This window comes from Oryctolagus cuniculus, chromosome 18, assembly GCF_051225735.1.
Source record: "Oryctolagus cuniculus isolate XC-2025 breed Fujian yellow rabbit chromosome 18, ASM5122573v1, whole genome shotgun sequence".
Lineage (NCBI taxonomy): Eukaryota > Metazoa > Chordata > Mammalia > Lagomorpha > Leporidae > Oryctolagus > Oryctolagus cuniculus.
Window position 1 is genome coordinate 44,285,358 of NC_142884.1, and position 21,886 is coordinate 44,307,243.

At 57.1% G+C, this 21,886-nt stretch overlaps 1 protein-coding gene across 5 annotated transcripts in view; it reads left to right on the forward strand.

The window, feature by feature from the left end:
- The window catches only part of ADCY7 (adenylate cyclase 7), a 58,698-nt gene that overhangs the window by 2,562 nt on the left and 34,250 nt on the right, over nt 1-21,886 (forward strand). For 3 of the 5 annotated variants that reach the window (XM_008275048.5, XM_070063174.2, XM_070063175.2), the window contains exon 1: nt 16,439-16,580. The exons of 1 other annotated variant lie outside the window; for it this stretch is intronic. The gene's annotated coding sequence lies outside the window, so the exon portion shown is untranslated. Of the gene's footprint in view, nt 1-10,332; nt 10,529-16,438; nt 16,581-21,886 lie in introns of those variants that run through there. One more of the 5 variants, XM_051833913.3, reaches the window with a different exon arrangement.

Sequence of the window (21,886 nt, forward strand, 5' to 3'; positions counted from 1 at the left end):
TTCTGGGCCCTGTGGGGAGTGGACACTGCACCCACATCCCTGTGGGCTGGGCCCCGGGCAGTGACCCGAGGACCCTTGCCGAGGAGGCTGAGTTCGTGTGGTCCGCCTGCAGGCGGCAGGCCCTGCCGTGGCTCCCTTGGGTGCTGTCTGCTCTGTGCTGTAGGAACTTGCAGCTCCCGGCCTCCCAGCCTCGCTCCAGCTCTTCTTCCTGGCGCCTTCTCTCCAGCGCAGTCGCATCCTGTGGCTGCGACAGAGCGCACATCCCTCCTGGTGCCAGGAGCCCCCTCCAGCCTGGTCGGGCTCTGTGGCAGGGCTGTGGTCTGGGGACCCTGAGGACTTCCGGCTGTGCCTCTGGGGCTCCACCTTCCTCTGCCTTTTGGATGGACGTGGGCACTTGGGCCTGGGTGTTGCTATAAAAGGAGAGAAACGCGGGCCCAGTCCTCCAGACCTGAGCGCATTCTTTACCTGGAAATGTCTCGGTGCGGCCCCACGGGGGTGGGGGTGGGCATTCAGCCAGGGCCATGGCCAGGTGCAGGGAGCTGGTGACAGGAAGCCGAGTGTGTGCACAGGAGGCTACTCCTTCAGTTCATGGCCACCTGCCCGGCGAGGTGGCCTGAGCAGCCATCTAGCTGTTTGCAGAGGGAGCTGCTGCTGTGTTCTGTTAGAGACAACAAAGGCTATTTGCTAACTCTTAGGTCCGGAGGACCAGAGCCAGGCTCTTGAGGCTGGAGCCCCTGGGCCCGAGGCCCAGCTGAGAGTCTAGGTGAGCACTTTCGCCTCTCATAGGCTCAGTTGCCCATATGTAAAATGGGGACGATAAGAGAACCCCCCTCAGAGGTTAGGGGAGACCAAAGAGATGTGACAAATGCAGTGTGTGAGCCCAGGCTGCAAAGAAGGGTGCAGAGGGCATCATTGGGACAGCTGCGAAGGCTGTGGGTTCTGTGGCACATGAGCGTGCAGAGAGCAGCCCTCGGTCGTGGGAACCATGCACCATTTAGGAATAAAGCAACAGTCACTCTCAAAAGAAGCCAGTACATCTGGGGGCACCTGGAAGAGTTGGTGGGAGTGGAATGAAGATGTTGGTGCGGTTTGGCCTTGGTGGGTTTTGTGTAGGTGCACAGTCTTTTCTTTCCTGCTTGCCTCTGCTTCTCCGGGGTTCAGGGTTGGGGGGACCTCGCTACCTTCCTGGAGGGCGGTGGGAGGGATCTGGCTGCGGCTGGTCAGCCGTGAGCAGGCTGAGCTCTGCACGCTTGTGGCTCTGGTGCGGGCTCCCCAGCAGCAGGTGCAGGTCAGTGGGAGGGTTGAGCACAGGCGGGGAAGGGGTATGCCTGTTTGTGGGGAGGGCAGTGGTGGGGCCGGCGTTGCTTGCATGACCTTGTCAGTGGGCCCTGAGGTCCCTCTGACAGAGGAGGAAGCAGGCTCAGTGCAGGTGTCGGGGGAGCTCACTGGAGAGTTTAGTGTGTGAATACTGGGGAAACTAAGGCCCAGGGTCCCCCAAATGGGCAGCCGCAATGTCTGGTTGGAAGCCAGCGTTCCTGCTTCTTGGACTGAAGCTACGAGCTGCAATCCCAGGAGGAGGAGAAAGTCAGCTCATTTCTCATGTTTAAATGGCTCTGATTTTTATAAAATGTATTTGAGACAGAGGCAGAGAGAGAGAGAGAGAGAGAGAGGCAGACAGAAGGTACAGGTGGAAGGGAGAGACGGACAGAGGCAGACACACGGAAACATAGAGGCAGACACCAAGATGAAGAGACTGGGAGAGAGCTCCTATCCGCTGGTTCAGTCCCCACATGCCTGCGACAGCCTGGCGGAAGCTGGCGCTGGGAACTCCCTCCAGGTCTCTCCTGTTGGTGCCAGCCGCTGCCTCTCAGGGTGTGCATTAGCAGGAGCTGGAGTCGGGACTCGAACCCAGGCACTCTAATGTGGGATGCAGCCATCTTAACTGCTAGGCTTCAAGGAACTTTAACTTTTAATTAAAGGAATAATGCACATTTAATTATTGAAAAATCATAAAATATAAGCAAGAAGTGGGAGAAACCTTAGAACCTGTTGTCTTTGCAGTAACTCCTTCCAGCTGACTTTGTAACCAATACTAAGAAAGCGAACTTGAGGTGCACGGTGCTCCCCACGGTCCTCTGCCGACAGCCCTATGCCTGCGGGGCTGTGTGTGTGCTGAGTTAGGCGGGGGAAGAGGCCATGTCTCTGATCCACCCCCTGGGCTGGATTCAGGCTGTTTCTGAGGGCTCTACTGAGCGGCTGGCGGCTGTGCCCTTGTTCGTGGATTCCCTTTTTTTCAGAGTGAAACGGGTCTGTTCTTCAACCTGGTGGCGTCTGCAGGTAGGGTGCGGCAGCGCCATGTCTTGGGACGTGGATGTCCCCAGCGCCAAGGGCCTCCTGTTCCCCAGGTCAACTCCTTTGTGGAGGATGAGACAGGGAGCAGTTCCCAGGAGAGCGCTAAGATGCTGCCCATAGGCTGCTGTGGAAGCCTGGGGGGGGGGGGGACGGCTGGGTGGTCTCGGGGAGCTGGCACCTGTGGCCTCCTGCGCTTCCTCCCGGAGGGCTCAGGGAGGCTGTGGGGAGGGCTGCACCTGTCCCTGTTTCTCTCTCCCATAGTAGGGAGTGGGGTCACGTCCCTGGCTCTAAGATGTGGCCGAGTCACTTTGCTTTGATGTCCCCGTGGTCCTCCGCTGTGGGAAGGAGCTAAACTCGATCCCTCATTGTGTAACTCAAGGGAGAGCAGGGGCCCCAAGCTCAGGTGACGACAGCGTTTCCACATTTCCGGCCGGAAAGATGAAAGAAGGTGGAACAGCGTGCCTGCCCCTCAGCCAACCCTGGCCAAGCTCAGCCCCTCCCGACATGGGATCACGTCATCTGTCAAAATTGCCGTCCACAGCGCGGAACCATAAGGATTCTCTTACAAGCACACGGGTACCAAACGGCTGTTAGAACTAACCTACGAACACAGAACAGCTGCAGGGTGCCGGCCAGACGCGCAAAGGCGGCAGTGTTTCTGTGCCATTCACTTTCCAGAAACAAAACCAAGAAAACTGTCCTGTGTAGTGTAGCATCAAGAACAGCAAAATGCTTAGGAGTAAACAGTGCAAGGAAGGATTTGTACGCAGAAAACTAGGACGAGTTAATGAGACGCTGGAGACAGAAAGAAGTGGAAAGTGTTCGCAGATCGGAAGGATTAATCGTTAAAGTGATGGGCAGAGTCAATGCGGTGCCCATCAAAATTCCAAGGACCTGTTTTCACGGAAATGGAAAATGATTCTAAAATTCTTGTGACACTAAGACTCCCAGTGCCCAAAGCAGTTTTGAACAAAGCTGGAGATGTTACATTATCTGATTCCAAACTATATTACAAAGCTGTAGTAATTACGACAGCATGGCACCGGCATAAAGATAAACACATTGGGGGCCGGCGCCGTGGCTCACTTGGTTAATCCTCCACCTGCGGTGCTGGCATCCCATATGGGCACCAGTTCTGGTCTCGGTTACTCCTCTTCCAGTCCAGCTCTCTGCTGTGGCTCGGGAGTGCAATGGAGGATGGCCCAAGTGCTTGGGCCCTGCACCCGAATGGGAGACCAAGAGGAAGCACCTGGCTCCTGGCTTTGGATTAGCGCAGCACCAGCCATAGCGGCTATTTGTGGGGTGAACCAATGGAAGGAAGACCTTTCTCTCTGTCTTTCTCTCACCTCTCAAATAAAAAAAAAAAAGATAAACACATTGGCTAGTGGAGCAAAATGGAAAGCCTAGGCGTGAACCCATGCGCTTATGGTCAATTGGCATTTAACAGTGGCACTAAAAGCAAAGGGCGAAGGAAGTTTCTTCAATAGAGGGATTTGAGAAGACTGGATGTCCACATTCAGAAGAAGAACACTGAACCCTTATTTCAAACCATATGCAGAAATCAACTCAAAATGTATTAAAGACTTAATGTGAGGCTTGAACTTATACAACTACTAGGAGAAAACTTACATAACGTTGGTCTGGGCGGGGCTGGCATGGCATAGCAGGTGGGGCTGCTGCTTCCGATGTCATCGGCCTATACTGGGGAGCTCCGGTTCAAGTCCTGGCTGCTCCACTTCCAGTCTAGTTCTTTGATAATGCACCTGGGAAAGCAATGGATGATGACCCAAATACTCAGGCTCCTGCCACCCACGTGGGAGACCCGGATGGAGTTCCAGGCTCCTGGTCTGGGCCCAGGACTAGCCTCAGCCATTGTGGTCATTTGGAGAGTGAACGGCAGATGGAAACTTTCTCTCTTTCTCTTTCACCTTTCAAATAAAGAAAGAAAAATCTTAAAACAAGGGGCCAGTGCTATGGCGTAGTGGGTAAGGCCACTGCATGTAGTGCCGGCATCCCATGTGTGCACTAGTTCAGGTCCTGGCTGCTCCACTTCCAATCCAGCTCTCTGCTGTGGCCTGGGAAAGCAGTAGAAGATGGCCCAAGTCGGTGGGCTCCTGACCTGCATGGGAGACCCAGAGGAGGCTCCTGGCTTCGGATCAGCGTAGCTCCAGCTGTTGCAGCTATTTGGGGAATGAACCAGATGGAAGGCTTCTCTCTCTCTCTGCTTCTCTGTAACTCTGCCTTTCAACTAAATAAAAAAATTTTCAAAACAAAACATTGGCTTGGGCAATTTTTTTTATTTGATCTGAGGAGCTCAGGCAACAAAAGCAAAAATAGACAAATAAGGTTATATCAAATCAAAAAGTTTCTTTACAACAAAGGAAAGAACAGAGTGAAGAGGCAGCAAAATATTTGCAAGCCAGATATTTGACTAAAGTTTATTATTGGAGGTATATAAGGAACCCAACTCAATAGCAAGAAAACAAATATCCTGAATTAAAAAAATGGTCAATGACCTTAACTAGATACATTTTAGAAGGCATACAGATGGCCAGGAGATATATTTTTTAAAAAAATGTGGCATAGGTAAAGAAACTGCCTGCAGTGCCAGCATTGCATGTGGGTGCTGGTTCATGTCCCTGCTGCTCCACTTCTGATCCTGTCCCCTGCCAACATGCCTGGGAAGGCAGTGGAAGATGGCCCAACTTCTTGGGCCCCTGCCACCTATGTAGGAGACTCAGATGAAACTCCTGGTGCCAGCCTGGTCCTGTCATGGCTGTTGCAGCCATCTGGAGTGTGAACCCATGGATGGAAGATCTCTCTCTTTCTCTCTGTAACTCTTTCAAATCAAATAAATCCTTTTTTATTTTAAAAATATTTTTAAATATTTATTTATTTTTATTTGAAAGTCACAGTTACCTGGAGAGAGGAGAGGCAGAGAGAGAGAGAGGTCTTCCATCTGCTGGTTCACTCCCCAATTGGTTGCTATGACCAGAGCTGTGCCGATCCGAAGCCAGGAGCCAGGTGCTTCTCCTGGTCTCCCATTGGGTGCAGGGACCCAAGGGCTTGGGCCATCCTCCACTGCTTTCCCAGACCATAGCAGAGAGCTGTATGGAAAGTGGAGCAGCGGGGACTTGAACCAGTGCGCCCACATGGGATGCCAGCACTGCAGGCAGCTTTACCCACTACACCACAGCTTTGAAAGGCATAGTTACAGAGAGAGAAGGAAAGAAAGAGGGATCTTTTATCTGGTGGTTCACTCCCCAAATGGCCACAGTGACTAGGGCTGGGCCAAGCTGAAGCCAGGAACAAGGAGCTTCATCCAGGTCCCCCACATGGGTGCAGGGGCCCACACACTTGGGCCATCTTCTGCTGCTTTCCCAGGTGCATTAGCAGAGAACAGGATTGGAGCTGGAGCAACTAGGACTCAAACTGGCACTGCAGGCGACGGCTTAACCTGTGGTGTCACAGAGCCAGCCGCCTGCTATTCAGCTCCCTGCCAATGTGCCTGGGAAAGCAGCAGGTGATGGCCCAAGAACTTGAATCCCTGCCACCCAGGTGGGAGACCCCGATGGAGTTCCTGGCTCATGGCTTCAGCCTAGCCCAACCCCAACTCCCTAGCCATTTGGGGAGTGATCCAGCAGATGGAAGCTCTCTCTGTCTCTTTGTCACTCTGCCTTTCAGAAAAGTGAAACATAAAAGATAAAAAATATTAGCCAGGATGTGTAGGAAAAGGAAGTCTTGTTCACTGTTAGTGGAAATAGACATTGGACTATAGTGTGATCAGCAAGCCCACTCCTGGGTATTTATCCAAAGGAGCTGAAATTGCTGTGTTGGAGAGCTGGCTTCGTGCCATGGCCATTGCAGCACTGTTCCCAATAGCCAAGTGTCCGCCGCCACGCGAGTGGGTGAAGAGAGCGCAGTGGATAGCCTCAAAGGATGGAATTCTGTCCCTCTCGAAAACACGCGTGCGCCTGGAGGACACTCTTAGGTAAAATGAGCCAGGCACAGGGAAGAGTGCTGCGAGAGGTCCCTTGTGGGTGGAAACGGAAACAGTTGCACTCAGAAGCAGAGGTGGAGATTAGCAGAGGTCCATGTGGGGTAACGGAGGTGCTGGTCAAAGGTGTGAACTTTCCATTAGTGAGGGGAACACTTTTTTATAGTGTGGTCACTATAGTTAACAGTGCATGTTCTGACTGGCAGCGTGGCTCAATAGGCTAATCCTCCACCTGTGGCGCCGGCACCCCAGGTTCTAGTCCTGGTGGGGGCGCCGGATTCTGTCCCGGTTGCTCCTCCTCCAGTCCAGCTCTCTGCTGTGGCCCGGGAAGGCAGTGGAGGATGGCCCAAGCGCTTGGGCCCTACACCCACATGGGAGATCAGGAGGAAGCACCTGGCTCCTGGCTTCAGATCAGCGCAGTGCACTGGCCGTAGCAGCCATTTGGAGGGTGCACCAATGAAAGGAAGACCTTTCTCTCTGTCTCTCTCTCTCACTGTCTAACTCTGTCTGTCAAAAAACAAAACAAAACAAAATGCATGTTTCAAAATTGTTAAATTTCAAATGTCCTCATCACAAAAAAGTCCTTAAGATGTTGGAAATGTTAATTGGCTTGATGTAAACCAGATTATATGTATCATAACATCACGTTGTACCTCATTAATTATGCAATCACAATCGGTTGATTTATATATTAAAACAGTCAAATATATAATATCTGAAAACCAGCAATAATTCCTTAAGATCATAAGTATCCAGTGTTCAGATTTCCAATGCTTTGACAAGCATCGACAATATATACTTATTACTTTTTGTATTATTTTCTTGTTATTTGAAAGAGACAGAGCTCTTCCATCAGCTGGTTCACTCCCCAAATGCCAGCCATATCCAGGGCTGGGCCAGGCTGAAGCCAGGAGCCAGGAATTCAACCAAGGTCTCCCACGTGAGTGGCAGACATCCGAGTACTTGGGCCATCACCTGTTGCCTTGCAGGGTGTGGATTAGCAGGAAGCTGGGACTGGGAGTGGCGCCAGGACTCGAATCGGGCACCCCAATATGGGATGAGGCATTCCCAGCAATGTCCCAGCTGTCACGCCAGATGTCTGCCTGCTATTTGACTTTTTTAGAATCAGGCTCCCAGTGAGGTCCACACGATGAGGCAGCCTGTGTTTCGGCAGGGTTTCCCACGTGGGACTGACACGTGTTCTGTGCCTCTTCCAGTGGTTTTGTTACAGCTGGGTTCCCTCACCTGTCAGAGCCTCCTGTGATGTCTCAAGTGCTCCTGACCCCTGAGTGCTGTAAATTGTTACTGTTTCCAGAGGCCGGATCTCATCTGGTATTGTCGGTTTCATACAGCATGTGGAGGTGGTGCAAACCCTTTGTGGAAGGCTTGCATGGTCTGCTCGAGTCTCCTTTAGTGACACTGGCAGCTGATGTGTGATGGCTTTTATATATATATATATATATGTATACATATATACACATATATATATTTTGACAGGTAGAGTGGCTAGTGAGAGAGAGAGAGACAGGGAGAAAGGTCTTCCTTTCTGCTGTTGGTTCACCCTCCAATGGCCGCCATGGCCGGCGCATTTCGCTGATCCAAAGCCAGGAGGCAGGTGCTTCTCCTGGTCTCCCATGCGGGTGCAGGGCCCAAGCACTTGGACCATCCTCCACTGCCTTCCCGGTCACAGCAGAGAGCTGGCCTGGAAGAGGGGCAACTGGGACAGAATCCGGCACCCCAACCGGGACTAGAACCCGGGTTGCCGGCGCCACAGGCGGAGGATTAGCCTAGTGAGCCGTGGTGCCAGCCTGACTTTAAAATATTTTTAAGGATCACAAAAACTTTCAACTTTCACCTAGTTACAGGCACTGCTGATTTTGGCTGTGAGTGGAGAATTCCCAATCTTGTACTTGCCCTTTTTTTTTTTCCCATTGTAACTTCTTTCTCTCCTACTTTTTTTTTTTTTTTTTAGTATTATTACTTTTTATTTTATTGAGAGGCAATGAGAGAGACAGATAGTTCCCATCTGCTGGTTACTTCCCAAATGCCCACAACAACCAGTCTGCGCTGGGGTCAAAGCCAGAAGCTGGGAACTCAGTTCAGGTCTCCCGTGTGGGAGGCAGGAACCCAGGGACTTGAGCCATCATCGTTACCGCCTGCGGTCCGCATTGACAGGAAGCAGAGGTTGGGAGGTGGAGCCCGGTGCGGAACCCAGGTGGGACACAGACATTCTCACCGGGAGGCCCTGTGCCCGCTCTGCTGTTGTCTTCTATGTGGGGATTATGTTTTCATAGTGAAGAGTTGCAGACACAAACAAAAATGCAAATGTTAAATTACAAGTGGGCTAAACTCTTATCCCCTGGTAAAAACTCTTTAAGAATTGGAATGTATTCTTGTTTTTTTTTTTTTTCAAATGCAAAAAAACCACATAGGCACCCGTGTAACATAATCAGACCACAGAAAGCTCCCCCTGCCCCCCCCACTTTTAAGATTTATTTATTGGGGCCGGCGCTGTAATGTAGCAGGTAAAGACACTGCTTGCAGTGCTGGCATCCCATATGGACACCGGTTTGAGTCCCAACTGCTCCACTTCCCATCCAGCTCTCTGCTGTGGCCTGGGAAAGCAGTAGAAGATGGCCCAAGTCCTTGGGCCCCTGCACCCGCATGGGAGACCCGGAAGAAGCTCCTGGTTCCTGGTTTTGGTTTGGCCCAGCTCCAGCCGTTGCAGCCAATTGGGGAATGAACCATCGGATGGAGGACCTCTCTTTCTCTGCCTCTGCCTCTCTGTAACTCTGCCTTTCAAATAAATAAGTAAATCTTCAAAAAAAAGTTTTATTTATTTATCTGAAAGAGTTGCAGCATGAAGGAAAGACAGAGAAACCAAGAGAGACAGACAGATCTTCTAACTGCTCGTTTCACTTCCCAGATGGGAGCAATGGCCAGATCAAAGCCAGGAACTAGGAACTTCTTCCTGTCTCCCACATGGGTACAGGGGCCCAAGTAATTGCTATCTTCTGCTGCTTTTCCCAGACACATTAGCAGGGAGCTGGATAGGAAGTGGAGCAGCCGGGACTCGAACCGGTGCCCACATGGGATGCTTATGTTGCAGGTGGCAGCTTTACCTCCTACACCACAGTGCCTGGCCCAGGGCTCCCATTCCTGGGTGGTTCTGTGAGCTGCTCTTCTCAGCTCTGCCTTAGCCCCCTTCCCAGGGCCTGTCGGGAGGGGCGTGATCTTCCTCCCTGCCCTTCCCGGTCGGTCGTACTGGGCCGGGTGTGGGGAAGGACGGGCGGCTGCTGGTGTGGCCCAGCTGCCAAGTTTTTCAAAGGAAATCAGGCCTTTTGGTTGCCAGGGCAGTTGCTTTCACATCTGTTCTTTGAGGATTCACTGCTGTTACTCAACACCGTGTGGCCTCAGCCGCCCTTCCCTTCTCCTAAGCTCTGACCTCCAGGGCTGGCAAGGACTAGGGCCCAGGGCGGGGTGGGGGTGGGGAGGTCGTGACAGCCGGCCCCCTGCCCTCGGGCGGGCTGCACCACCCCCATGCCCTAGGCCCACCTGTGCTTGTCCTGCCACTGGAGCTGGGCTAAGCAGCAGCTATTTTGACGTCCACATGGGAGGGGCGATGGCTCTGGGGCTTGCCCCGGTGACCCCTCGGGACCACAGCTGGTCAGGGCTCAAAAGGCCCCGCTGGCTTCTGACGGGTAGGTGGCTGCAAGGCCTCAGTCGGCTCCTCTGGAAGCCACACTTCCAGCCCATGAAATGCAGGCAGAACCCGGGCGTTCCTTCAACTGCCAGCCTGGCGAGGCAAAGGATCCCCAACACGGCCCTGAGCCCGCAGCTGGGGAGAGCCGAGGGCGCAGCCGGAGGAGCTGAGTCGATGCGTTGGAATGCTCCCCAGCCTGCCTGTGACAAATCCATCTGGGGACGGCTGAGTGACAGAACCACAAGGCTGTGCCCGCCCCTGGCCAGGGCTGGGCTCTGTTGTCTTGGGCTGGGGAGCCGGCGAGGGGCTCACACTGTGTTGTGTTTCTGTCCTGTGTTCTCCAGGGCAGCATCTGCCTGGCAGCAATAGCACAAGGGCCACCGAGTGCCCAGTGCAGGGAAGAGGGGGTCTTGGCTCTCAGCAAGGCGGGTCTGACGGAAGAGAAGCTGGGACCCTGCTGGCACCCGAGCAGGCAGGTGCGCACGAGAGAGTGTGAGTCTGGGGAGCCCTACTGCAAGCAAAGGGAAGGGGAAGACAAGGAGACCTAATGACAGCCATAATCCCAGGGGGAGATTTTGTGTGCATTCAGGTATGGCTGGATCCAGGGGCTCATCCGGGATCATGAAGACTCTGCTTCTGTCTTGGCTTCATTTTTTGGCAAGTTCTCCTGCCTGGTGATCGTATTCAGGATCTATTACCCCACAATTTCCCTAGGCTGGGAATTTAGGGTTCTGGTTTAGTCTCTGAAGTTATAGTCACTAAAGGCTGGGCTGGGCTGAGGCTTTGCTCCCTAGCTGGAGGCTTGCTCGTGTGGGTGGAAGGTTGGTGCTGGCTCTTGGCAGGAGGTTGAGTTCCTCACCCCCCAGAGGGAGGGATCCAAGAGGGAGCTGGGGACCGCAGCGAGGCCTTCACGCCCTCAGAGGCCTTGTGTGGTTTCAGAAGCGTTTTAATGACCACTCTGGCGTGGGAGGGGCTTTCAGCGTGGGAACACCAGGAGGCAGGGGTCAAAAGTGGCACAGCCCTGGCCCGGTGACAGGAGGGCGCCTTTCCCAGACTCCCAGTGGCCCGGTCTGAGTCACGTGCCCACTCTGCCGTGAACACGGCCCAGGTTCCCTGGGGAAACGGGGCTGTTACCCATGGTGCGAATGGCGGTTGCAGTGGAGAGGAGGGCCAGTTATGTTTCTGTCTCGTGGGAGGCCTGTGGTGCTGTGGCCCAGCGGAGAGAGCAGCAGTGGGTGCAGTGTTGTGGTGGAATGGGGGGGGGGGCAGGGGGCAGCATTTGGATCCTTCCAGGAGGCAGCAGATGCCGCAGCGGGAAGGTGGGGTCAAGGAGGGGAAGGGAGGGTGGGTTGGGCCAGAGGAGGAGACAGGCCTTGACCTAGGAGGCCCAGGCAAGCTGTGGCACGCGGGCATGGAGGACAGCCGGGATGCAGGCTTTGGGGCTAAGAAGGTGCCTTCAGCCTGGGCTCCCTAGCCTGCCAGCTGTAATTAAGCCCTTACTGTATGCATCACACAGGTACCTATTAGCCGCCGCCGCCTCCCAGACAGCTGTGCGGTGTTGTTCTGACCACAGTCGGCCGCCTTGAGCTCCCGGCTCCCGTGGGCTGGGCTGGGCTGGGTTTCTCTGTGGAGCCCTCATGCCCCGGTACCCCTAGAGAGCTGGGAGTGAGTGGCCCACGGCTCAGATCCTGTCTCTGCCGGGCTCCTCTGCAGTTTGGTGAGATCCCGGTTTAGGGGAGGGGGGAGGGGTTGTTTTCTCTTCTTATACCCACTCCGCCCCTGCCCTCCCCCCATCCCCACCTGGGTTTGAATCCTACTGGGGGCCATGGGCTTCTTCCTGTGGGGGAGGGGCCACGCTCTTCGCTCAGCACTCGGTGCTACTTGTCCCTTGGCCAGCAGACAGCGCCGTCTGCCTTGTGTTTGCTGCATTTTGTTCCTTCCTTTGCGCTGTTTCACGGCCTCGGCTTGGGCCCCCTCCCCAGCGAGGCCCTGGTCCTTCCCAAGGCCGGACATCCCCGCTCTTCCTTGGGTGAGCAGGTCCTGGCCTCGGAAGTGGCACAGTGGGTGGCTGGTTCCAAGACACCCCTGGGTCTGTGCACTAGTGGGGGGGGAGTTGCTGAGTGGTGCAGGACGCAGTTGGGGCCATGCTGTGAGGTCTGGCCGCTTGAACAAGCAGAAGCAGTGTGCCCCGCGGGATGCCATGAGGCTGCCCTCCTCGGGTGGAGTTTGCTCACCAGCCTTGGGAGTGCCGGGCGTGAGGGGAGATCGGGCAAGGGCACCTACCGTGGGAGCCTAGTGGGACCAGGGGCACCGCATCTCTGAGAGCCCTTTATTTATTTTTATTTTAAGATTAATTTTAAGGCCGGCGCCGCGGCTCACTAGGCTAATCCTCCGCCTAGCGGCGCCGGCACACCGGGTTCTAGTCCCGGTTGGGGCGCTGGATTCTGTCCCGGTTGCCCCTCTTCCAGGCCAGCCCTCTGCTGTGGCCAGAGAGTGCAGTGGAGGATGGCCCAAGTGCTTGGGCCCTGCACCCCATGGGAGACCAGGAAAAGCACCTGGCTCCTGGCTCCTGCCATTGGATCAGCGCGGTGCGCTGGCTGCAGCGCGCCGGCCGCGGCGGCCATTGGAGGGTGAACCAACGGCAAAAGAAGACCTTTCTCTCTGTCTCTCTCTCTCTCACTGTCCACTCTGCCTGTCAAAAAAAAAAAAAAAAAAAAAAGATTAATTTTAGGGGCCAGTGTTGTGGTGCAGCAGGTTAAGCTGCCACCTGAGATGCCAGTGTTACTAATGAGTGCCAGTTTGTGGCCTGGCTTCTCTACCTCCCATCTGGCTCCCAGCTTATGCACCTGGGAGGCAGTGGAAGATGGCCCGAGTGCTTGGGCCCCTGCACCCACGTGGGAGACCCAGAAGAAGCTCCTGGCTTCAGCCTGGCCCAGCCTAGGCTGTTGTGGCCATTTGGGAAGTGAACCAATAGATAGAAGACCTTTCTCTCTCTCTCTCTCTCTCTCTCTCTCTCTCTCTCACCCTTTCTCTCTTTCTGTAACTCTGCCTTTCAAATAAATTAAAATTTTAAAAAATTTATTTAAAAGGCAGAGTTAGAGAAAGAGATTGGTCTTCCAGCTGCTGGTTCACTCCCCAAATGGCTGCATTGGCCAGGGTTGGGCCAGGCTGAAGCCAGGAGCCAGGAGCTTTTTCCAGGTCTCCCACATGGGTGCAGGGGCCCAAGGACTTGAACCATCTCCCGCTGCCCCCCAAGTGCATTAGCAGGGAGCTGGGTGGGCAGCAAAGCAGCTGGGACTCCAGCCAGCGCTCCAACAGGAAATGCGGGTGTCAGGTGGCAGCTTAGCTTCCTGTACCCGACGCCGGTCCCCAAGGAAGGCTTTGTACTGAGTTCCCGGGAGGGCCGGCTGTTGAGCTGCTATGATCATGGGCTGTGCAGTCAGGCGGACCTGAGTTTGAATCCCAGCGCTGCCTTTTCCCGGCTGACCTTGGGCTGGGATGTGGCCCCCGGCGCCTTGGGTCCCTCCTCTGGAGCAGGGGAGTCGTGGCGGGAGTTCCGGGAGTCGGTGCCCGTTGTCTGGGCATGCACCTGGCTGTGGTGCACACAGGTCCTGCCCCTGCGCCTCACTGGGTGGGCTCTCAGGTGCCTGTGGCTTGGGCTGGGGTGCAGCAGGAGAGTCTGAGCACTATGTCCTCCAAGGCCACAGCTGGAAGGAGGCCTGGGGCGGACAGGAGGCCTTGCTGGGTGGGACAGCAGCTTTTGTCATCGCGTGGTGGGTTTGTCTTCCAATGCCCCTGCTGGCAAGGCTGGGCCCCTCAGCTCACACTGAGAGCAGAGAGCGATCCTCGGGCTGCCATGGTGCCCCCTCCAGCCACCTGCCGTGCTGCAGCTGAGGCCTCTGGGAGTTATCAAGCAGGCAGGTGCCTCCTGACTCCGCCATCTCAAGGACTCCCAGCCCACCTGGACTTTCCCTATCCCCCCCTGGCCTCCCCTGTGGCCCTGCTCCTCTGCTCACCGCTGTACCTGTTGCACGCCCAGCTCCCTTCAAGGGTTGGCACCCAGGTATCACTGTGCATGCTGGTTCAAGTCAGGCCGTTGTATTTCCCAGGTGACTGAGCACCCAGCGCCCTGTCCTCTTGGATAAACCTGTCAAGAAATGGACGTGTAATGTACACACAGTCGGGTGCACGACCTTCAATGCGCAGAGCTGTGAGTTGCACTTGTGCACACACGAGTGTAGCCAGGTGGGATGTTTGCACCTCAGGGCAGGCGTTGTACTGCAGGGGGTTAGGCCACTGCGTGGGAAGCCCCCACCCCATCTCAGAGTGCTGGTTTGGGGAGTCCTAGCTCCTCTGCTTCCAATCCAGCTTCCTGCCAGTGTGCCTGGGAGTGCCTGGGAGGCAGCAGGTGCGCTGTGCCTGCCCCCAGTGTGGGAGACCTGGATGGAGTTCCAAGCTCCTGGCTCTGGCCCAGCCCAGCCCCGGCTGGTGTGGACATTTGGGGAGTGAGCCAGCAGATGGAGGATCTCTCTGACTCCCTATCTCTCCGCCACTCTGCCTTTCAAATAAATAACTATTAGGAGGAATAGAGAGAACCTTCTGGCTCCCCAGAGAGTCCCTTGTGCCCCTTCTCCATCTGCAGCTTCGCCAGGGACAACCCCCGCCCGGCTCTGAGCCGCGGCAGCTTCGCTCCGTCCCTCTTGAAACTTCGCGTCTGTGGATGCACACGAGGTGCTCTCCTACGTGTGCTTCATGCCTGGGGTGTGCATCAGGCATCTGTTCCTCTATTGCGGAGAAAGTTTCCATCGTGGGAGTCGGTGCACGCTTGCTTGTCCTGCCTGGCTGGGCTCTCGGGTGACTTCCTGTTTGACTGCGTGAGGACCCAGGTCTGTCTTGGTCGTCGGTGCCTGGATGGTCCCTGGGTCACTGCGTTCTTTTGGGTGCAGTCCGGGGTTAGCTTTGGGCCGGCCTGCCCGTTATCCTCCCTGGCTGTGCCAGTCTGTACGGTTCCTCCCGGCTGGAGTTGCTCCATGGCCCTGTGGACACTTGGTGGCCTCGGTTGGATTTCGGCCCTTCTGGTGGAGGAGTGCAAACTCCGTGCGGGTTTGTCGATGATTTCTCCGTGTGCCTACTGATCGTTCTTGGTATCCTGTTTCTCCAACGACCTGTTTAAGTCCTTTGCCCATCTTTAGTTGGGCCATTTCTTTGCCATGTTGGTTTGTGGGAGATTTTCTTCCATCCTGGGGCGGGGTCTCTTGTCAGTCCTGTGCATGGTGAGTATCTCCCCTAAGAATGTCTGTTCCTTCTCTGCTTGGAATGCCCAGGCCCAGGGGGTGTGTGCTTGAAGTGGGGGGAGGGGTGGGTGCTGTGCCCACGGCCAGGCTCCTGTGGGTTCTGGAACAGCCCAGAGCCCTGTGCACCTGCAGGGCTTTTCGGTCACCCGCTGGCCCCCGGCACAGGGCCTGGCGCAGAGGCAGCCCCATTTGGCCACATGCACGGGATGCCCGCCCTGGATGAGATGGCCATCCTCAGTACCCTCTCCAGGGAATTCTCTGCAGAGGACAGACCTGGTACAGACAGTCCCATCGCAGGGGTGCTATGGAGGGGACCGGGGAGGGCCTGGAGGGAGGCAGAGCTCCCAGGCTCGTTGGAGTGTCGAGATGTAAAGAAAATGAGCTTGGGACCCTGCCATGTGTGCTAGGGAGTGGGCCTTCCTAGTCTGCTGCTCGCCACTGGGCTTCCCCGACCCCAGTGGGGAAACTGAGGCTGGCAGAGCAGAATGGGAGCTGGGGTTTGATTCTTAGCCTCATGGTACCTGGGGCTGCTGGGGTTCTGCAGGGGCTCCAGCTGTTGGGGAGAAGACCCATGGCTGGGCCCGGGTCTCGTCCCCTGCCCTGCCCCTAGTGCAAGGCACGTGTGGAGTGCAGAGATGGGAGGCTCACCTGGATGACCTGTGGTGTCCCAGGCTCTCCAGGACCCTTCTTGGAGGTGGATAGGGCCACCTCCCTGCACAGACGGGGAAACTGAGGTCCAGGCGGGGCCGACTGTGACGGCCGAGCCAGGATGAGGCTCGGTGCCAAGCTACTGGTCTAATAGCTCGTTAAGACCGCGTCGACTCCCTGCATGGAACACACGACTTGCAGCTTCTAATGAAGGCTCTTGGTGCTTGTATTATTTTTTTTTTCAAAATTGTTCCAGTTTCAAGCTTCAAATTTCCATGAAGTCATTGGAGCCGGGAACCTGGCGGCTCCCCTCACTGCTGCAGAGGGCTGCGCTGCGGCTGGGAGGGCTCCCCGCCCCCGCCCGCACCCCGCTAGGCGCCCAGCTGAGGCCCCCGTGCTGCCACCACCGCCGCCGGAGCAGGAAGTGGCAGGTCCCCTATGTGACTCACTCGCAGTAGGTAGCTGGGGACGGAGCCTTCCCATGTGTGAGTCTGGACGCCATCCGAGGAAGCCCAGGCGTGAGCCAGACCACCTCCCTGCTGGTGGGGACCCCGGCCCGGCTGCAGAGGGGCCCCGGGACGACCAGGTAAAGCGGGCGTGGTGCTGGGGTGTCATCAGCCTGGGCGGCAGGCCGTGCAGCCCCAGGCAGACGGAGGCGGGCTCGGCCTGCGGGCCTGGCTGCGAGAGGACCGGGCAGGCTGGCCCGGGGAGGCCGTCTCCTGGAAGCTGGACAGACACAGCTCGTCACTGGCTCCCGGCCTGCTAAGGAAATGCTCTGTGAGCAACGTGCTGCGGGCTGGGCCCCTCCACTCGGAGTTCTGTGCGCCGCAGACTCTCAGACGTCCGTATGTCGTCTCAAGGTGGTGATTTTGTATTGTATTTTTTCCTTTTAAGATTTATGTATTTATTTGAAAGTCAGAGTTACAGAGAAGAGGGAGAGGGAGAGAGAGAGAGAGAGGGAGGAGAGATCTTCCATCCACTATTTCACTCCCCAGGGTGAAGCCAGGAACCAGGAGCTTCTTCCAGATCTCCCATGCAGGTGCAGGGGTCCAAGCACTTGGGCCATCTTCCACTGTGTTCCCAGGCCATAGCTGGGAGTTGGATCGGAAGTGGAGCAGCCGGGACTTGAACCGGCACCCATATGGGATGCTGGCGCTGGAGGTGGCGGCTTTTCCCGCCATGCCACAGCGCTGGTCCCATGATTTTGGATTTACAAGTGTGCTTCTTTTTTCTCAAAGAAAGTAAAAATTGGCGAGGGAAGGGCAGCTCAGCTTATTTTATGAAGCCAAATAACAAGTAACAGACAAAAAGCTCTCAAAGCGGCCGGTGGCTGAGACAGAGCCAGGATGGCCCCCGAGGGGAGCTCTTTGTTTTGTGGCTGTGGAATGGGCTTTCCCAGCTGCCCGTGTGCTCATCGCAACACTCGGTCCCGGGGAGCAGCTGCCTCTCGGTGCCAGCACGCTGGTTCAGGGCCAGGGAGGCAGAGGCTTGAAGGTGGCTGAACGTGTCTGTTTGGGACAAAAATGTCCATGAGGAGAATGCTGAGTCTGCGAGGTCATGAACGTGTGACAGGCTCGGACATGAAGAAGACGCCCAGGCGAGCAGATCTAGAGGAAGTCCCAAGAGACCGGCAGGAAGTGCTGCGTCTGGGACCTGCAGCCTGGGGTTGGTGCCTCCCCACCCCCCACCCCCACAGAGCCCTGGGGTTTCCTGTGGCTCCTGGTGCTGGGGCAGGGCAGGCTCTCCTTTGCTCCAGACCCCGTGGCCCTCAGAAAGGAAAGGGTTAGGTGGCTGGAGGCCCAGTCGCCAGGGGTGTTTTATGGAAAAGCAGGAGCCATGGGCAGCTGGGCTTGGGGTAGCAGGGCATATCTGGGAGGGGTTTGCTTGGGGGTTCTGGGGGATGGGTTTGTAGGCAGGGAGAGGTAGAATGGGGCAGGGGTGAGCCCTCTGTAGAGGCCAAAGGTGCTTCTCAGAAGGGCTGACCTGATGGCCCCTTCACAGTCTGTAGCTATTGGTTTACCCCCTACCCCGTCCTCCCCACAACCCCCACTTTATGGGAGGAGGGCAGAGACCCCCAGGACCCACTCATGTGCTCTTCAGGTGTGGTCAGCTGGAGCCCTGCCAGGATGCTGGGCCTCACCTGGGCAGGGCAACCCTGAGGAGGGGGCTCTGGGTGGTGCTCCCCGCTGCGGGAGGGTGGGGTCAGACCAAGCTTTGGTGGCTGGGTCAGGGAGCTGCGCCGTGTGCCCTGCGCGGGCTTGGGGGGTGGATTTCCCATGCCTCGCCATTCCACGTTACCAGGGAGTCTGCACGTGTGGCTGAGTGGTCCATCGCCCGGCACTGGGCTTCCCCTTGTCAGCTCGGCCTGGAGGAGGTGGACGTGGGGCTCGCCCACGCTGCAGCCGTTGCAGCCTTTGCCACGCTGTTGCGATGCTGTGTCTGGCTGCAGAGGGTCCTGGAGCCTCTGGGGGAGCAGGCAGCATGTGATCCAGGCTCCCAGCACACGGCCTTCCATGAGGTCGGGTCTCAGGGGTGGGAGGGAGAGGAACTTTGAGGCCGGGATCTGGGGGTCCATGGGCATCAGCAGCCTGAGAAGCCAGGGGCTTTGGAGGCCGGGGGCTGTGGTGCCTGCCTCTGCACACAGCAGGGCAGAGCTCGAGTCTGTCAGTCTGGGTTCGAGCCCCACTCTGCCCCCTCCCAGCTGCTGGTGTGCAGTGGTCAGCTGGTTGAGAGGATTAAGCAGTGATGGCTGTCCAGCACCGGACGCAAGGTGCTGCTACCCCAGTGGAAGTGTTTGTATAACTGGGGTCACAAGGTTCCCCCCTGCCTTGGGTGGGAGCCCAGATGCCCCTGGGGGAAGCAGAGAGGCGAGCTTGGGTGGAGCCGGGCTGAGGGACATCCTTTAGGTTAGCCTCTTGACCCGTCTCTCAGTTTTCCTATCTGTGAAATGGGGCAGATGGCAGTGCTCGGGGAGATTAGTAAGAGAGTAACAGGCGTGGAACATGTCCCTGAAGCATTGGAGACGCGGGAGCTCTGGCTGACAGGTGTGGGTGGGGGAATTCCTCCAGCCACCCCTTCTGTCCAGTGCCCCCCCAGAAGGGTGGCACATTGCCCCAGGCTAGCCCTGGGCATCCGGCTCGACCTGCCCCTGCCCACGGATTTCACAACCAGCACGTCATGGCTAGGCCATTGCCCAACCCTGGGCACAGACCTGCTGGGCTGCTGCAGCCCCACTCCCTGGCAGCCCTTCTCCAGGGGGCTGGTGGGGGGGGGGTGCCGAGCCTTGGACCGGGCTCACTTCTCTCAGGTGGCCCTGCTCCCCTGGACACCTGGGATCTTGCTCTCCTGCCACCACCTGCCGTCCTCCGTGACTGTGTCACAGGCATTGGCGGAGCCCCCCACTTGGGATAAAGCCGTTGTGCAGCTGGGGTGGGGCCGGCTGACCCTGGACCCCCAGAGTGGAGGCCAGGGCCCCAGGTTTTTCTGACACAGCCCTTGGGCCGGTTTCTCCTTGCCTGGTCAGGTGTCAATGTTTCTGGCTTCTGCGGCCTTCCTGGCCCTGGCCCTTTTTCCGGTTGCAGTCCCACCTCTGGTCCCCCTCCTGCCCCTCTCCCAACTCCATGCCTTGTATCCCTCAGGGAGGCGCCTCCTTTGGGAGACCTGGAGCTCTGGGGTTAGGGGTATGCTGGGTCCTTTCGGCTGGCCACGTCCCTCCCTGAGCTCCCTCCAGAGGGTCCCTTCGTCTCCCACTGTCGCAGCCAGGCCCCCTACTGGGCCTGGGGGACACAAGGAGCCAACTGAGGTCTTTATTGCGGGACCCCCACTCTCAGCCATGACTCCTGCCCCCCGGGTCCCACCTCTCTTCTCGCCTCCTCCTACATGCTGGGACTGGAGGCAGAAGGAATGACCATGACCATGGACACAGGAGGAGCTCATGGCCACGTGGGGTGTAGTGCCCGGGCTTGGCTTTGGGAAGCCTGAGGCCCCAGCGGAGGTGCATGTGTGGGTGGTGCCACCTCCTGCCTGCTGTGGTCACTGCATGCAGAGCCCAGATGGGGGCCTCCTTGTCTTCCCCCCCTGCAGGGGAATTCGCCTGCCCAGCCACCCTCTCTGAGTGGCTCCGTCGTAGCAGCCCAGGCCCGCTGACTTAAAGATCCATGGTTCCTAGAATTGCTGGCGTTGCTGGGAGAGGCACGGGTGGGGAAACTTGTCCAGGGAGCTCCCAGCCTCAGGCTGGCCTGGGTTTTCCTGGGTGGAGCTGTGTTGGGGGTGCTGACCCCTCCCTGTCTGCGTGCCTTCTACTGGGTCTCCCCCAGGGGGAAGGGTATGGATTTGGGGCCTGTCCTTTGGGCTGGTCCTGGCCCTTCCTGCTGTTCTCTAGGGGACCCTGGGGGCTATTCCTCTTCCCATTTTGTTCTCCCCACTCTGCAGTGGGCTGGCCGGGCTGGCGGGCCCTACCTCCTGCCTGTCCTGCTCCCGGCCTCCCACACTTGCCTCCCCAGGCCCATCTGCTGGAAGAGGAGGAGGAGGAGTCCTTTGAAGTGGAAGGGAGATGCCTGGGCTAATGGGGAAGTGGCCATCTTTGAAATGCGCAGACTCCCTGGAGCCACCGCCCTGGCCCCTGGGGAGGGGGTACAGGGATGGGGGGCGGGGCCAGCACTTTTGCACCCCTAGTCGCCAGGCCAGTGTGGGCAGGACAGTGAGGGTAGAGAGGAGATGGCAGGAAGTGGCCCCGAGTGCCAGGGTTGTAGTGTGTCCCAGGAGGTCTCAGAGCCGTCTCAGGCTGCCCTCCCTCGTGATGGGAGCCAGCTGGGAGGACCCTAGGTGGTGGCCCTCACTGTGTGCCAGCCGGCCGGCCTCTGGGTGAAGTCCCTGAGACAGCGAGGAAACAGGCCCGGAGAGCTTGTGGCCATGCCTGGATGCACACCCCATGTTTGGTCTCAGAGCGGCGCTGTGGAGCCCTCGCCTCGCCTGCTTCTCGCCTGCTTCGTCCGCTGTCCGCCTGGGGCTGCACCTTGGCCTGCCCTGGCATTTCTTCTCAGCCTTTCGCTCCTTTACTGTGCGTGCCTTCCTGCCCCCAGCATGTGCTCTGCGCACCCCCACCCCATCCGCCTTGCTGGCTGTGGCGTCAGCACCTCGCCCTGTGTTGATGCAGGGCAGGAGCCCAGTGAGTGCTTGCGGGGTGAGGGCCCAGGGAATGCCAAGCTGGGGTCTGCCTCCCCTTGCCACGTGTGGTTTGGGGGTTTATGAGGTTTCGGAGACATGAGGTCATTGCACTGCTAGCACAGGCCCGGGGGTGGGGGGGGGAGAGGGGAGGGAGGTTTTGATGTTGGCCTGTTTATTAATAACTTTCCATATTAATAACCTTGTGGGTTCTTGCCACATATTCAGAGACTTCTGAATGCTGGCTCAAATAGACCAGGCAACATGGTACGTTTCTACGGTTTCTATTCAGTGAGAGGAATACACAGGAGAGTGAGGGCTTTATTTAGGGGAGAGAGGTCTAGAAGCTACGTCTGGTCCGTACCAGGCAGAGAGCAGGCCAGGAGCGAGCCACGTGGAGCAAGCACACAGGCAGGAAATCCGAGAGCAGGCGGCCTGCAGGCCACGCCCATGGGGCCTTTTATTTACTCCCAAATGGGGCGTGGCTATGTAGTCTGACGGGCAGGTGGGCGTACAGGTGGGATCAGGTAGGGGCGTGGTCTCCCAGCTCACAAATCTAATCAAATCTATCCTCTCTGCCTGCCTCCATCAGTCTCATCCCAGTTGCTCAGGTGAGAAGCTGTCTTTAGAGGCAGGTGACTGCCTGACCTCATGCAGGTGGGGTGGGGGTGCCGCCATGGGGGCCCTGCCCCTGCAGGCTAGTTCCATACTAGATGTCTTTTTCTTTTT